The sequence below is a fragment of the Ovis aries genome, chromosome 3, assembly GCF_016772045.2.
Source record: "Ovis aries strain OAR_USU_Benz2616 breed Rambouillet chromosome 3, ARS-UI_Ramb_v3.0, whole genome shotgun sequence".
Taxonomy (NCBI): Eukaryota; Metazoa; Chordata; class Mammalia; order Artiodactyla; family Bovidae; genus Ovis; species Ovis aries.
This window is the reverse complement of record NC_056056.1, coordinates 16105261-16119173: the sequence shown is the minus strand read 5'-3', so window position 1 is coordinate 16119173 and position 13913 is coordinate 16105261. Positions and strand designations below refer to the sequence as shown.

General features: G+C 41.7%; 1 long non-coding RNA gene across 2 annotated transcripts in view; it reads right to left on the bottom strand.

Moving 5' to 3' along the window:
• Positions 1–1184: 1184 nt before the first annotated feature.
• The window catches only part of LOC132659557 (uncharacterized), a 93539-nt gene continuing 80810 nt past the window's right edge, over positions 1185–13913 (bottom strand). For both annotated transcript variants that reach the window (XR_009600107.1, XR_009600108.1), the window contains one exon: positions 1185–9797. This is a non-coding gene — a long non-coding RNA (uncharacterized LOC132659557). The remainder of the gene's footprint in view (positions 9798–13913) is intronic.

Genomic DNA, 13913 nt, shown 5'->3' with positions numbered 1-13913 from the left:
AAGGGCTACCTCAGAAATGTTGTAAAAATAGCAGATGCAAAATACCCAGCCTGAGGCAGGGTGTAAATTAGGCACTCCTCTTGGAATTAAAGATTTGGTTTAACAAAGCTCTTTTGTAGGATTGCAGCCTCCTGGGCTCCCGGTGCAAACCCGAGCCCTGGCCATGTGTTCAGAAAGCTCTTCACAGGGCCGTCTTCTCTGTGGCTCCCCCAAATCAATCCTGCCCCTGCTGTTGTGAGATGGTGGCCTCATTTACGGGGCCAGAGTCTGTGCATTTTATATCCACACCTGCATATGCTCTGCCCTTGATCAATGAGGCCAGTATCTTTGTGTGTGTGTACTTAAATTATTAAGGGTATATTTGGGGACAGTAATCAGACAGCCAAGAAACAAACAAAATACATGTCAAGCTGGGTACCGAGGCTTCTTAGGTGGAGGAAAAAGCTGCTTCATGGGGAAAGTCAGTGATGGAGCAGAAGGTTGCAAAATAGATGTTCTGTTGGTGGCTGGGAGTTTATGGGCAAGGAGATCAGTTCTCTATTATGCAGCATGATAAATAAGAAATGTCTCTCCCCCACCACCACCACCTGAACAGTGCTGGCCTGGATTTATTTCCCTCCCTACTTCTCAGTGTGCAGATGAATTGCTCATTAAGCTCAAATGCACTGGTTTTCCTGTTACCTCTTGTCAACACCACAACACACAGAAAAGCTGTTTTTGAAAGAGAAAGGAGAAAGGCATAAGGAACTTTGAATCTTTTTGTGTGTGTGTCTGAAGGTGGGGTATCTACACAATTCTGCTTTGGTTTATTTTCAGAATCAAGATCCCATTTTTTTTTTAAAAGCTGGCAAATATATCACAAAATATCCAATACCTTAAAATTTGTTTTGTGTAATTTACAGAAATTAACCTTTTCTCATTCTCGAAGAAGAAAGTGATATAGCTTTGTAAATGGTTTTAAATGGTGGGAACACCTTGCATGTAATTTCACATAAAATATTTAAAATAAGACATTGTAAATATACACACTATCAGAACATTTTTACAAATATTCCTGTTGCTTTTAAATCCCAAGTTTTTTCCAGTGTGAAGAATATCTCTGGGTTTGTACCATGGTAGGTGGCATTAACTTGCTTACAGTGACCAAAAAAAAAAAAAAAGACTCAAAAAAAGAATCATCCATAGCCATCAACCTTTACTTTATTAAACAGAAAACCAGTCATCGCCCAGCACTCTGCAGTGAACCATCAATTGGTTCCCTAGGAGATGACTGATGTTAACCTCTTCGCTGCTGTAGGAATTGAACACATTCTCCGAGCAGCATCGCAGGGCCCATGACCCGCCTGCAATTCATTAATCTGTGGCTGAGAGCTTCAGTTTCTAAAAGGCTTTTGGTCTGTAAAAAGGGTCAAAGATCAGGCTAGATCTAGATGTAAATCCCACTCCTCCTGGGCTTTCTGGGTACCTTGTGTCACTGTTTTTATTACTCTATGTTGCATATACAGGATCGTATCTTTAACAACAGTGAGGGTTGGATAGCTCTTTACTCTCCAGTCTTATTGAAGAAACTGATGTCTGCTGACTTCCACAATGTACATGACCAGATTGTATTTCCAAAATTGGATTCCTGTACATTATTATTAAAAGTTCCACTTTGAAAAAATATGATTTGCTTTCTAACTATACGTTCATTCAGTTCAGTCACTCAGTCATGTCCAACTCTCTGTGACCCCATGGACTGCAGCACGCCAGGCTTCCCTGTCCATCACCAACTCTCGGACCTTGCTCAGACTCATGTCCATGAGTCAGTGATGCCATCCAACCATCTCATCCTCTTATATATATATATATAATTATCCTATCATAGAAATTCTTTATGTGCTTAGCCTACAGTTCTCATCAGCTATCCATTCAGTTATCTGTTGGGGAACGCCATTGCAAAGCATCAGTCCAGAAGTGAGAAGACCACATTTTTGTCCTGGCTCCATATTTGCTAAATGACCTTGACTAAGTCACAGCTTCTGAAGCCTCAGTCTGTGCAGATCAAGAAAGGGAGGCCCCACTGAAGTATTTGAAAGTGAGTATGAGCTTCATGCATTGGAGAAGGAAATGGCAACCCACTCCAGTGTTGTTGCTTGGAGAATCCCAGGGACGGCAGAGCCTGATGGGCTGCCGTCTATGGGGTTGCACAGAGTCGGACATGACTGAAGCAACTTATCAGCAGCAGCAGCAGCATGAGCTTCAAACTCATGCAAACATAGGTCATTATTTCCATAATTTTATGTCAGCTTTGCAAGATACTAAAAAAAAAATATATATATATATATATTTATATTAGTCAGTAGAATTGCCAATCTTCAAAAAGCACAAATAGCACTATTTAGTTGGTTTCACTGTTGACCAGTTTCCTTCTGGTTACTTACTTTTAAATAGCCCTTTCACAATCAGAAAAGCATTCCTTACTGACCACACTTCACTGAAGAAATTTGTAAATGTTAGTGTTCTATATGTTGGTGATTTCCCTTGTCTAAGGAAGGAAACAGATTATTCAGGGAGTGACACCTTAAGATCTAAAGATACTTTTTTTCCAACAATAATTATAATATTTATTTAAAGTAATAACATACTTTTTTTATTTCACCACCTGACTTATGGAACTCTACCTTTTTTTCCTCCCTCTTGCTCTTGTTTTTATAAATGTATGTGATTATTTTGACAAAATTTTGTAATCTTATAGGATATTCCCAGTCTGCAAAGCTATTCCTTCAGCCTGAAATAGCAGTTGGAGACTGAAAAATGTAATGAACCAGAGACCCATAACAAAGGAAGATATTTATTCCAGAAAAGGATCTGTGATAAGATGCACACCTCCACAACATGGGTGTCATCGTTATGTATTTAAATCAAATTTTGTTCCAGGTTCTAATTCCTAAGTTTTAGAAGAAAGTTCTGCTCTGGAACATTTTCTACTAGACAAAGCCGTGAAGCCATGAAAAATGCAGTCTAAAGAATTAGACCAGGTGAAATGACTGTTCTCTTTTGAAAAGCATACAAAGACTACATTACAAAGGTGCTGGCTGACCTGAAGTCATGATTTTATTCTTCTGCAGATTTCTATTGGAAAGAACCTGCAGTTAAAATGTGTATGTGTATGTGTGTGTGTGTGTGTACAGGAATACACGGGTGTGTTTATATGCACACAAGCACAGACACACACATACATGCACACAGTAAGAGCCAGCAGGTTAACAGAATTATAGAACAAGAAAACTTACTTGGAAGTTGGAATCAATTTTCCACATTGAATTCTACTGTATTTATGTATTTCCACAGAGAGGGCAGCGTATTTTAATTTCTCCTTTCACCCTGTGTTCAAGCAGTAAGCTTTCCCTAAATACGCCCAAAGCAGGTACCGTGTTTCTGTGTTAAAGCCTTACCCATCCCTGTGATAGTGAGCAGGAGACAGAAAAGTTGACAAGCTGACTTTTTTACCTAAACAATACCTAAGTTGATGAACCAATGCCATCAAGGAAAAGCTTTGCTGGTCACGTATTGCCCATGCTTTGAACTTACCAATCCCTTAGATATTTCAGAGATTTATTCATGAAAGGCAATCCTGGATTTGAGTTCAGAATGGACAAGGAGGGCTGCTGACTCAAGGGGCTGCAGGGACCCTGGGGGCCACTGCTAGGCAACAGCCCATCCTCAGCCCAGCAAACAGACAGACCACAAAATGAATGACCTCATCTACAAATCAGCTATTTGATATGCAGATCGGACCACAGGCCTCTTCAAAAACACAGCTCTTCTCAGGCAGCAGGTGCAGCGAAGGAGTGAGTGGCCTTCCGTCGTTTCAAAAGCTGGGCTGCCTCACTCTCTCCCTCTGGCCCTTAACAATTTCTGAAGCTCTATTATCTTCATTTTTTATTTAGACGGTCCATTTACAGAATCAGGGTTCATCCTCCACTCTCAGTTCAGAGGCCTAACCTTAAGCCAAGACATGAAGCAGGATTTAGAAGCCACAGGAACAATTGAAGGAAGGATAACATCACTCAGGCTCCTCTTCACAGATAAGAGAACAAAACAAAAACCCTGGCGAGTCCAGACACAGCGCATTTCTATATGCTCCCCCATCCCTCACAGTTCTAATGACACATGTCTCCTTGAAAACAATTACCGATGCCTATAGCAGAAACGGAGGTTGCTTTTCCATTTGTGCTGGATGAAGCCCTATAAGTTGAGGATGGAATGAAAATATCCCCCTCCATTCTTTATGAATAGTTTTCTTTTGTGGCCACAGTTGTCTTCAGCACAGTGGTATGGACGCCTCCGATCAGAATTATGGCTTACTGGGTCATGAGAGGAAAGCGTTTTTTTAGCCAACAAGCAAAAAAATAAACAGTTCTTTCCCTCACCCACCCCCTCCTCCTCAGACTTTACACCAGTGGTGAGCTCCTGGCTATGCTTCATACGGCTGTAAAGTGCGATGTAATATAATTTATATTGTCTGTGGTTGCAGGTTATATCCTGAAAGTCATAAACTATTACCATTTTATGGCTCTGCTGCAGCTATTAACTAAATGAAAGAGTTATTCATTTGAAATCTGGAATCCGTGCAGTGCCCAGGCTTAAATTCATCAAGATCCACTAGTATAAAATATGCGGAAATATTAAAGATAAAAGATCATACACAGTGAGGCTGGGGGTGGGGCAGGGGGTGTGCAGAGCACCTTGCAGAGCTAGAATTTTATCACACACGGAGGGTTTGTATCATTTCTACCTGCACACTTATTTCTAGAGAATCTCATTTCTTGAGTTGAATCACAATAGCTGGTTTGGATTGGTTTATGTACATGTTGGGGTTTGGATTGGTTTGTGCACATGTTGGGGTTTGGATTGGTTTGTGCACATGTTGGGGTTTGGATTGGTTTGTACACATGTTGGGGTTTGGATTGGTTTGTGTACATGTTGGGGTTTGGATTGGTTTGTGCACATGTTGGGGTTTGGATTGGTTTGTGTACATGTTGGGGTTTAGATTAGCCTGTGTATTTGTGAATCAAGCAAAAAGATTGCATACCTATTTTGACATATTTCACACATACTGGAGATACCTATATGTGTTTAGATATAGATGCAGAGAGAGATACCAAGAGGTAAAATAATGAATATTAGCTTTGGAATAAAAATTTGCACTGCTTTGTCATGACACAATTATTTTAAATTGCTTCTAAATTTATTTTCAGGGCCTATGATTTCATCTTTCTTTTTTTAAATTAAATACAAACCAGTCACACAAAATATAGCCATTCCACTGACTCTGGGGAAACCAGCACATAAGCAGTTTCCACTCAACACATCGACATCAGATCTATTTAAAAATATTTCTTAGTTTGGGAGAGATCTTTTCATCAAGATTTGAGTCATAGTGTCAACCACAATTTGGTGGCTTTTCTTTAACAGACAAGATTGGAGCTTGGAAAGAAGGCCGAATAGAAAGTAAGATCCTGCCGATGTTCAAAGGAACAAAAAGACTACAGGAGTGTGCATCAACCCAAGAAGTGGTGAAAATGTTGCTTGAAACCCTACCCACATAAGGTCCTGGGAGGTTATTTTCAGATGATGACCGTTATCCTTTATTACCAACTGAATGATTCTGTCTCCCAACCACTCAGATGCTGAAGCCAAACCTCCAGTGTGGTTTATTCAGAGATGGGGACTCTAAGAAAGTAAAGACAGCTAAGTGTGGCCTTAGTATGGGGCCCTGATCTGACAGGATTAGTGCCCTTATAAGAAGGAACATCTGGACCCTCACCCCCCTCCCTCCACAGGCATATAGGCAAGCACAGCCCAGAAGGCATCCATCTGCTAGCAGGACTCACACCTGCTGGACCTTCATCTTGGACTTCCAGTCACCAGAATTCTGAGAAAATACATTTCTGCTGTTTAAGACCTCCCAGTCTGTAATGTTTCAGCATGACAACTCTAGAAGACTGATACATCCTATCATATTGAAATATTTTTTTCTAACATCTGAAAAACAAAATTTTAAAATTTATGTGTAAAATACAGCATGAGAACGCATCTGAGTAGTGCAAAAATCAACAAATAAAGTAAAACAAAATTGTGTTTTGTAGATTTTTTAAAAGGCAAAATTCTGAACTGTTCTTGTCATATAGGTATTACTTTACGTGCCTGAAAGCTACTTAGAAACAATACTAATACTGGCATGTGTCCTGTTTACTCTGCCTATTAAGGCATCATTTTAAGATCATGGTGGTATAAAAGAAGAGTAGTGTCTTGAATCACAAGAACCTGCTCTTTGTTGAGTTAAAAAATATAAAAATAACTAAATAGAGACATGAGGCAAAGACTTTGAGTAGCACTGAATGCATGTAGATAGCTTCCCTGGTAGCTCAGATGGTAAAGAATCTGCCTGCAATGCAGGAGACCTGGGTTCGATCCCTGGGTTTGGAAGATCCCTTGGAGGAGGAAGTGGCAACCCATGACAGTATTCTTGCCTGCAGGATCCCAGGGACAGAGAAGTCTGGTGGGCTACAATCACCACTGAGCAACTTTCATCTTATTTAATCTCACCTGCAGTAACTCAGAAATAAGCACTGCTGGTCCCATTTTACAGGTGAAGAAATTTGAGGATCAGTGAGAGAAAATAATCCACCCAAAATTATCAGTAAATTTGGAGGATCCAAGATCCACAGCCAAGACTTCCTGAAATCAGCGTCTCACTACCAGGCTGTTAGCTGGTCCAGGTGTGCAGATGAAGGATGACTCAGCACTTTAAGAACTGGATGGGTCTAGAGAGGAGGAGCAAAGACACAGAGGAAGACAGAGGACATTCTGTGCAAGAAAAAAAAGTGAACAGAGATGCAGAGTTGGGAAAAGCACAGAGTGTGGACTCCATCACTTTGGTTGAATCATTAAAAAAAAAAAAAAAAATGGAGAGATTTAACCCCAGATCATGAAGGTCCCAGCGACCAGGTCATAGAATCTACTCACCAAAGACTGGTGAGTCATTAGAATCTTTTAGAAACAGAAATCCCTGGAAGAAGTATTATAACTTGCACTGATAAAAACAAATTACTTTCCTCAAGGTGACAGAGCACATGGCTTATAGAATGCTGCTTAAGAAAAGTATAAGGGGGAGAGCAGGCTGGAGAGCTTGTACTTTTGTTGTGCATTCTGTTGGGCTTGATGTCCAGTGAGCAGCGAAGGGCCATGGGAGGTGCTAAGTCATGGTCCACCTATCTGCTGTTCTTGTGTTTCTGAAGCCTCTTGAGTATGCACTGTGCATGCTCCAGGGGCAGGCGGGGGCTTCTCAAGGCACAGGCTCTGTAAACTGAGACCCGCCACGATGTTTGCCAAGCCACACAGTAGGTGCTCAGTGCAGAGCACCATGAGTGAGTAACTGAGAATTTGGGAAATTGGAGCAGGTGCAGAGTGCTGGGCACACAAACAGACTTCCTCTGATTTCAGAAATGGGACTTCAGCCTTGGAAATCTCAGGTCAGTGCTCTGAGGGCAGCGAGGGTGAAGAAATGAAGGATCAGCTCTCCCTGGACAGTGAGGACACAACTGACTTCTTTCCAACCCCAAATCGTGTTTATCTTTGACCACAAGGTTGTGCTTTCTTTGACCAAGAAAGCTGAGCACCGAAGAATCGATGCTTTTGACCTGTGGTACTGGAGAAGACTCTTGAGTCCCTTGGACTGCAAGGAGATCCAATCAGTTCATCCTAAAGGAAATCAGTCCTGAATATTCATTGGAAGGACTGATGCTGAAGCTGAAGCTCCAATATTTTGGCCACCTGATGCGAAGATCTGACTTATTGGAAAAGACCCTGATGCTAGGAAAGATTGAAGGCAGGAGGAGAAGGGGACGACAGAGGATGAGATGGTTGGATGGCATCACAGACTTGATGGACATGAGTCTGAGCAAGCTCCAGGAATTGGTGATGGACAGGGAGGCCTGGCATGCTGCAGTCTACAGGGTCACAAAGAGTTAGACACAAGTGAGCAACTGAACTGAACTTGACCACACAGTACCAAAAAATGGATGTCAATGAGTTCTAACCTGAAAGTCAGTGCACAGTTAACACAAAATCATATCTCCCTGTACATGTTTTATTTGAAATATAATAGATTCTTGAGCCCAGGACCAAAATATTTGGGAGAAGGATGTCTATTTAAATGAAGTCATTGTCCTGGTTAAAAGAGAGTGAAAGTAAGGCACATTTCCATATTCATGCACAACAGCAGAGAATATGAAAATGAAAAGTGAGATGGTGGACTGAACAAAAAGAATGTGATTGTGAACCGACATTCTAGGAGGATCTCACATCCTTTTTGCAGAAAAGACAGGTGCAGGCTCTTATTACACAGGTATGAGGTGTCCTATGTGCCAGGCACACCCCTTACTTGACTCCTGGTGGAGCTTATGCTGAAACTAAAGGGAAAGATGCCTCTACGTGCAAGCATTCAACGGAGTGCTGTGTGCTAAACAGCAACATCCTAGAGGAAGGGTCTTGTTTCTGAAACTGGCCAAGCCAACTCCAAACTAGTTTCTGCCAAAATGCCTGCATGTTCTCTGTGAGTTTTCTGGATCTACACCTACATTTCTTCCCTCTCATTTATCTAGGAGGATGAGAGAAATCTTTCTATACTTTCCCTAAGCTTATTTATTCAAATGTTTTCAAATTTGGCATCATCCCAAAGCGTATTTTTTTTTTTTTTTTGCCAAAAATCTTCTATTTCTGCCCCCTTCCCTCCAAGCCCCATGTGTATTTTAAGCAAATTCTCACCCATATGGTACTCATTCCTGGGCTCTTAATTCATCTATATGCTGTTCTATTTATTATTCAATTATTCAATATCTTTTTAAGTTTCTGCGAAGGTTTGTATGCTTATTTGGGAATGGGGTTTTATATTAAGGTCTGTACACACTTGTTTGTTTCCAAAAAGGAAACCTTACTTAGACGTGATGGAAAATGGTGATGTATTAATGGGTTTGAACATCTCTCCATTTACAATAGACTCATGATAGGAAGGTCAACAGGGCAGGTGATATGCAGCATCTCATTAGGTCCTCCCAGAGAGCTGTGAAAAAGGTCACTGCCCTCACTCTCAGTTGGACCCACAAAACAGAGCTTACCTGGGGCATGAGGCCATTCACAGGAGGATTGGCCCATTTAGACTACTCTGCCTCCCAAACCTGCAGGCTGCCCATTTACCCCACTGCCTGGTACCACATCTAATTTAGAAGTAAGGCAAGCATTTTTTAATGTAAGTTTGTTTATAGTCCAAATAAAACGTGCTACATTTTCTCTTGGGCTTCCTGGTGGATTCCAGGAAAAATCTTTGCTCCTTTATGGAAGACTCTATTTTTCTAATACCCTGGTTGGAAAGTCAGTTCCAGCATCTCCTTGGTCATTTTTCTCAGGAGACTCTCAGGTCCTCAATAAAGGACCACCCGTCATTTGATGCCTGGCTCAGTGGCTTCCCTGGTGGCTCAGATGGTAAAGCATCTGCCTCCAATGCGGGAGACCTGGGTTCGATCCCTGGGTTGGGAAGATCCCCTGGAGAAGGAAATGGTAACCCACTCCAGTACTCTTGCCTGTCCATGGACAGAGGAGTCTGGTAGGCTACAGTCCATGGGGTTGCAAAGAGTCAGATGTGATTGAGAGACTTCACTTTCACTTTCAGTGGAATCCTGGAGACACCTTGGAGCTGCAGGAAACTAGGCATACAGATTAGGTCCTCACCTCTCCTGCAATTGTTCTGCCATCTGTTAAACAAACAAACAAACAAACAAAATCAACCAACCAAACAATAGAAACCTAAAAGCAGGGGTGATAGTAACGAGATGCTAAAGTAAGAGGTCGGTAAGAGTCACTGTCATAAACATTAAGAGAAGGCATGTTTTACACTTTATCCCGCACTCTGTGGACAGCTTCTGTGCTCTGTTTTCTCAGTGTGTTTATCTGCTAAACAGGCATAATGATATGTGATAAGGATTCCAGTTCCCGATTCCAGTGTATTTCCACACCACCCGCCAAATCTTGGATATGAGCTGGGTGTCTTGACAATGGAGATAATGTCCAACCCCACAGGTTAAGGGCTCCTTCCTACAAGCCTGCCCACCACCCCTCCAACCTCCCCTCAGATGCCAGTTGCAAGTCCAAATAACTACCCACCCTTCTGACCAACTGGCTAGAAACAGAAGGTTCCAACTCCTCTTTGGGTTCTATTAACTGCTGACAGAACTCAGAGGAACCTTTCACTAACTAGATTAACTGCTTATTATAAGGAACAGCCAGGTGGAAATGATGTAGACAGCAAGCTGTGGCTACAGGGTGTGGTGCTTCCAGGCTCTCTGATCATGTGACTCTCCCCAAGTCTCCCCTCATTCATGAACCCAGAAGCTCTCCAAGCCCTCCACTTTGGGGTCTTTATGAAGACTTCATAACATAGGTGTTATTAATGAAATCATTGTCCGTTGGTCACTGGTGCATACTCCAACTCCTCTTCCCTTTTCAGCGGCCAGGAGGAGGGCATTTAAGTGCCAGCCCTTCAAACACATGGTTGGTTCTCTAGGCAATCAGCAACCCCCACCCCCAGCCCCTGCTCTGCCCTGACCTGAGGTGCTTTCCAAACATCCCCTCGTTAATGTAACAAAAGACATCGTTGACACTCTTTTCACTCAAGAAATCTCAAGGGTTTTCAGAACTCTGTACAGAAACAAAGACTATATATATTATATATGTAATATAAAACCACAGTATCACATGTGCCTTCTTTGCCAAGGAAAATGCGAGATCAACTCAGGTAGAACAAACGCCAAATGCTTCAATGGTTGATAGAATGAAGCACATGGCAATGGAGTTTCAGATGCTGCCTTGGAATTCTTAGTATCTCCTGGGCTTGTGGTTCTATAATGAGGTGTCCCTGGAAAGTCACCCTGGGGTCCTAAGCTATATGAATTTTTAGAGGGAGAAATATTTTCCCCAAATTTTTAAGGGCACCTAAGTATACAGCTCTTGCACATGGCACAACTTTGCCATAAGGACCTCTATTCCAAGGACCTTCTTATGAAGGCTGAAGGAAGTGTCCATTGTCCTGATGAAATCAAGGCTCAAGCCAGGAAAGTGACTTACAGTTTCCCACCATCAACTGGGGAGAGAGGCGCATGATCATGGCACACTGCAATGGATTGGTAAGTTCTGGAAAAGATAATGTGACCATAACTGGCTCCCCAGAATTATTTCACATATCATTTGGAAAATAAGAATAATGGTAGTAAAAAGCACGTATTGGCTTAAGCCATGTGAAAAGCAGTTTGCTAAATATTAATACTTTGCATAAGACATCTGAAGAATTCCTCCTGAAGAATTCCAATCCAATATGACTTGGGCTGTTCTTGCTCAATAACCCAGTTGTATCTGACTCTGCAACCCCATGGACTGCAGCACACTAGACTTTCCTGTCCTTCATCATCTCCCTGAGTTTGCTCAAACTCATGTCCATTGAGTGGGTAATGCCATCCAACCATCTCGTCCTCTGTCATTCCCTTCTCTTCCTGCTCTCAATCTTTCCCGACATCAGGGTCTACACCACTTGGGTAGACCAACTTTACTCATGGGAATGTGGGGCTTTGGTGGTAAAGCTTTCCTGGTCCCAGAGTCAGTGGGGGAACCAAGCTGAGACTCAAACTGGATGCCTTCCTGATTCCAGTATCCTGGTATTTGACAACTATGCCTCCAGCTCCTCAGGGATGAGAACTGGAGTTAGGGGTGGAGATATCATGCTATAGTCAGGAGCCAGGGAGATGCCTGCAGTGCTTAAGTTACTGCTGCGGCTGAATATTCCAATTACCCACTTGCTATATTTCAAACATGAAGATGATTTGTGTAGGTTGGTTTACATAGGAATGACATTCAATAAAGGAAATATATTCCTTGATCTTTGATTCACTTAACAAGCAGCTTTCAACTTTCAGGTTTATTAATTGCTCTGAAAACCTACAATTTAGGTAAAACTAATTATATTTGATTTTACTCATTTGGTTAGTTCTCTTTTAATATAAGTGGGACTGAAAACAATCACTCTCCTCTGTCTGTGTCATGTAAGAAATGACAATAGGAAATGCCAGGCGATATCTCGCCACGCCTTCAAAACTAGATCTAACTTGATTTCTAATGAAAGGTTTGCTCTTGCAAGAAATTGCCTTGACAAGTCTTTTCTTTCTGAAATGGATTTTTTTTTCCTTGTTTCTTTCTGAAAACCAAATTTTTAGCCTTCTGGTACCTTTTGTATCTTCTAGGACAAGGAATGAACAGTGTTATTCTTATTACAGGTGCATGCTCTGGAATCCACACTTTGATCATGAGGTATTTGTCACACTAGGGGGTGGGAGTAGGGAGAAGGACTTAATGGGCAGGGGAGGGTCTATGTTCAAAACAATAGCTCACTATGGGCTGTCATGCTGGGCCGGAGATTTTGAAGACAACAACAAGCTGACAGAAGTGGTACTGAACATCCTAATCTCTGTTAGAAGTGCAAATCAGAAATCCTAAATCCAAGAGTGTGGCCAAGACCTAAGATGTAAATAAGAAACCAGGTCTCGGATGCAGAGTAGGGGATCAGACTCAAGGGGCTCCACGCATCATCCCCGCACACCCATCAAATGATCACATACACCCTGATGGAAACAGAAAATGTTTCCCCAAGCCACACCTGTTTAGGAGCAAAACAAAATCATATTTTACAGGAGAAAAGAGTTTCGAGTTACCCATCATCCTAAAAAGTGGTGAGAACCCAACCTTACTCAAAGTCATCTTACAGGAAGTTTTGGGAAACACGACACGAGGAAACAACGAGTCGTGACTACCATTATCGTCAACCCCATGACACGTCCTTTCAGGCTCTCTCTGCTTGATGGGGCATGCGAACTTTGGCAAGCTGGCTCATCTTTCCCAGATTTGTCTACTCCTTATTTAAATGGTAACAAACATCTCTCATGCAAGGCAGATGGATGGGTTTAAAGACAAGGTGTATGAAGACCCTGACATATGGCATATATCTGGATAGATTTCTTTCACTCCCTTTGTTTACTTTCATTCCAAAAAGTAGTTTACAATTCACCAGAAACAAAGAGAAGGGTATCCATCCTTTCTGTGCTGACCTCCTTCATCACACAGCATTTATGTTATTGCTGCTTGTACTTGAATCCATTTAGCATGGTTTAATCTCAGCTCCACCATTTACTTGCAAGTCACCAAAACTCTTTTTATTTTATAAGCAAAATGGGGATAAAAAGAGGGCCTAGTACATGGGATTATTGTAAGGATTAAGTATGATAACGTAATCATAGTATTTAGCTCAGTGGTTGGCCCATAGAAAGAACATAGCAAATTTTAAAACTATACTTAAATGATTGTGGAAAGGATCTGTTTAAGTGTTGATCTCTGCTGATAAGTAAATTAAAAAGTAGCTGTGAAAATCGGTTGTTGAGTGGAGACATTGAACATGATGGGGAAGACATGAGGACACCCATTTCTGCAAATGCACTGAAATGCAGTTCCAGAAAAGGTACAGAGATGAATGAACATGCAGAGAAAACAAATAAGCAAGAACCATGGACAACAGGCACAAGTGCACACATCTCACATGCTAGCGAAGTAGGGCCCAAAATTCTGCAAGTAAGGCTTCAACAGTACGTGAACTAAGAACTTCCAGATGTTCAGGCTGGACTTAGAAAAGGCAGAGGAACCAGAGATCAAGTTGCCAATATCCACTGGATCATCAAAAATGCAAGAGAGTTCCATGAAATTAAAGGACACTTGCTCCTTGGAAGAAAAGCTATGACCAACCTAGATGCATATTAAAAATCAGAGACATAATT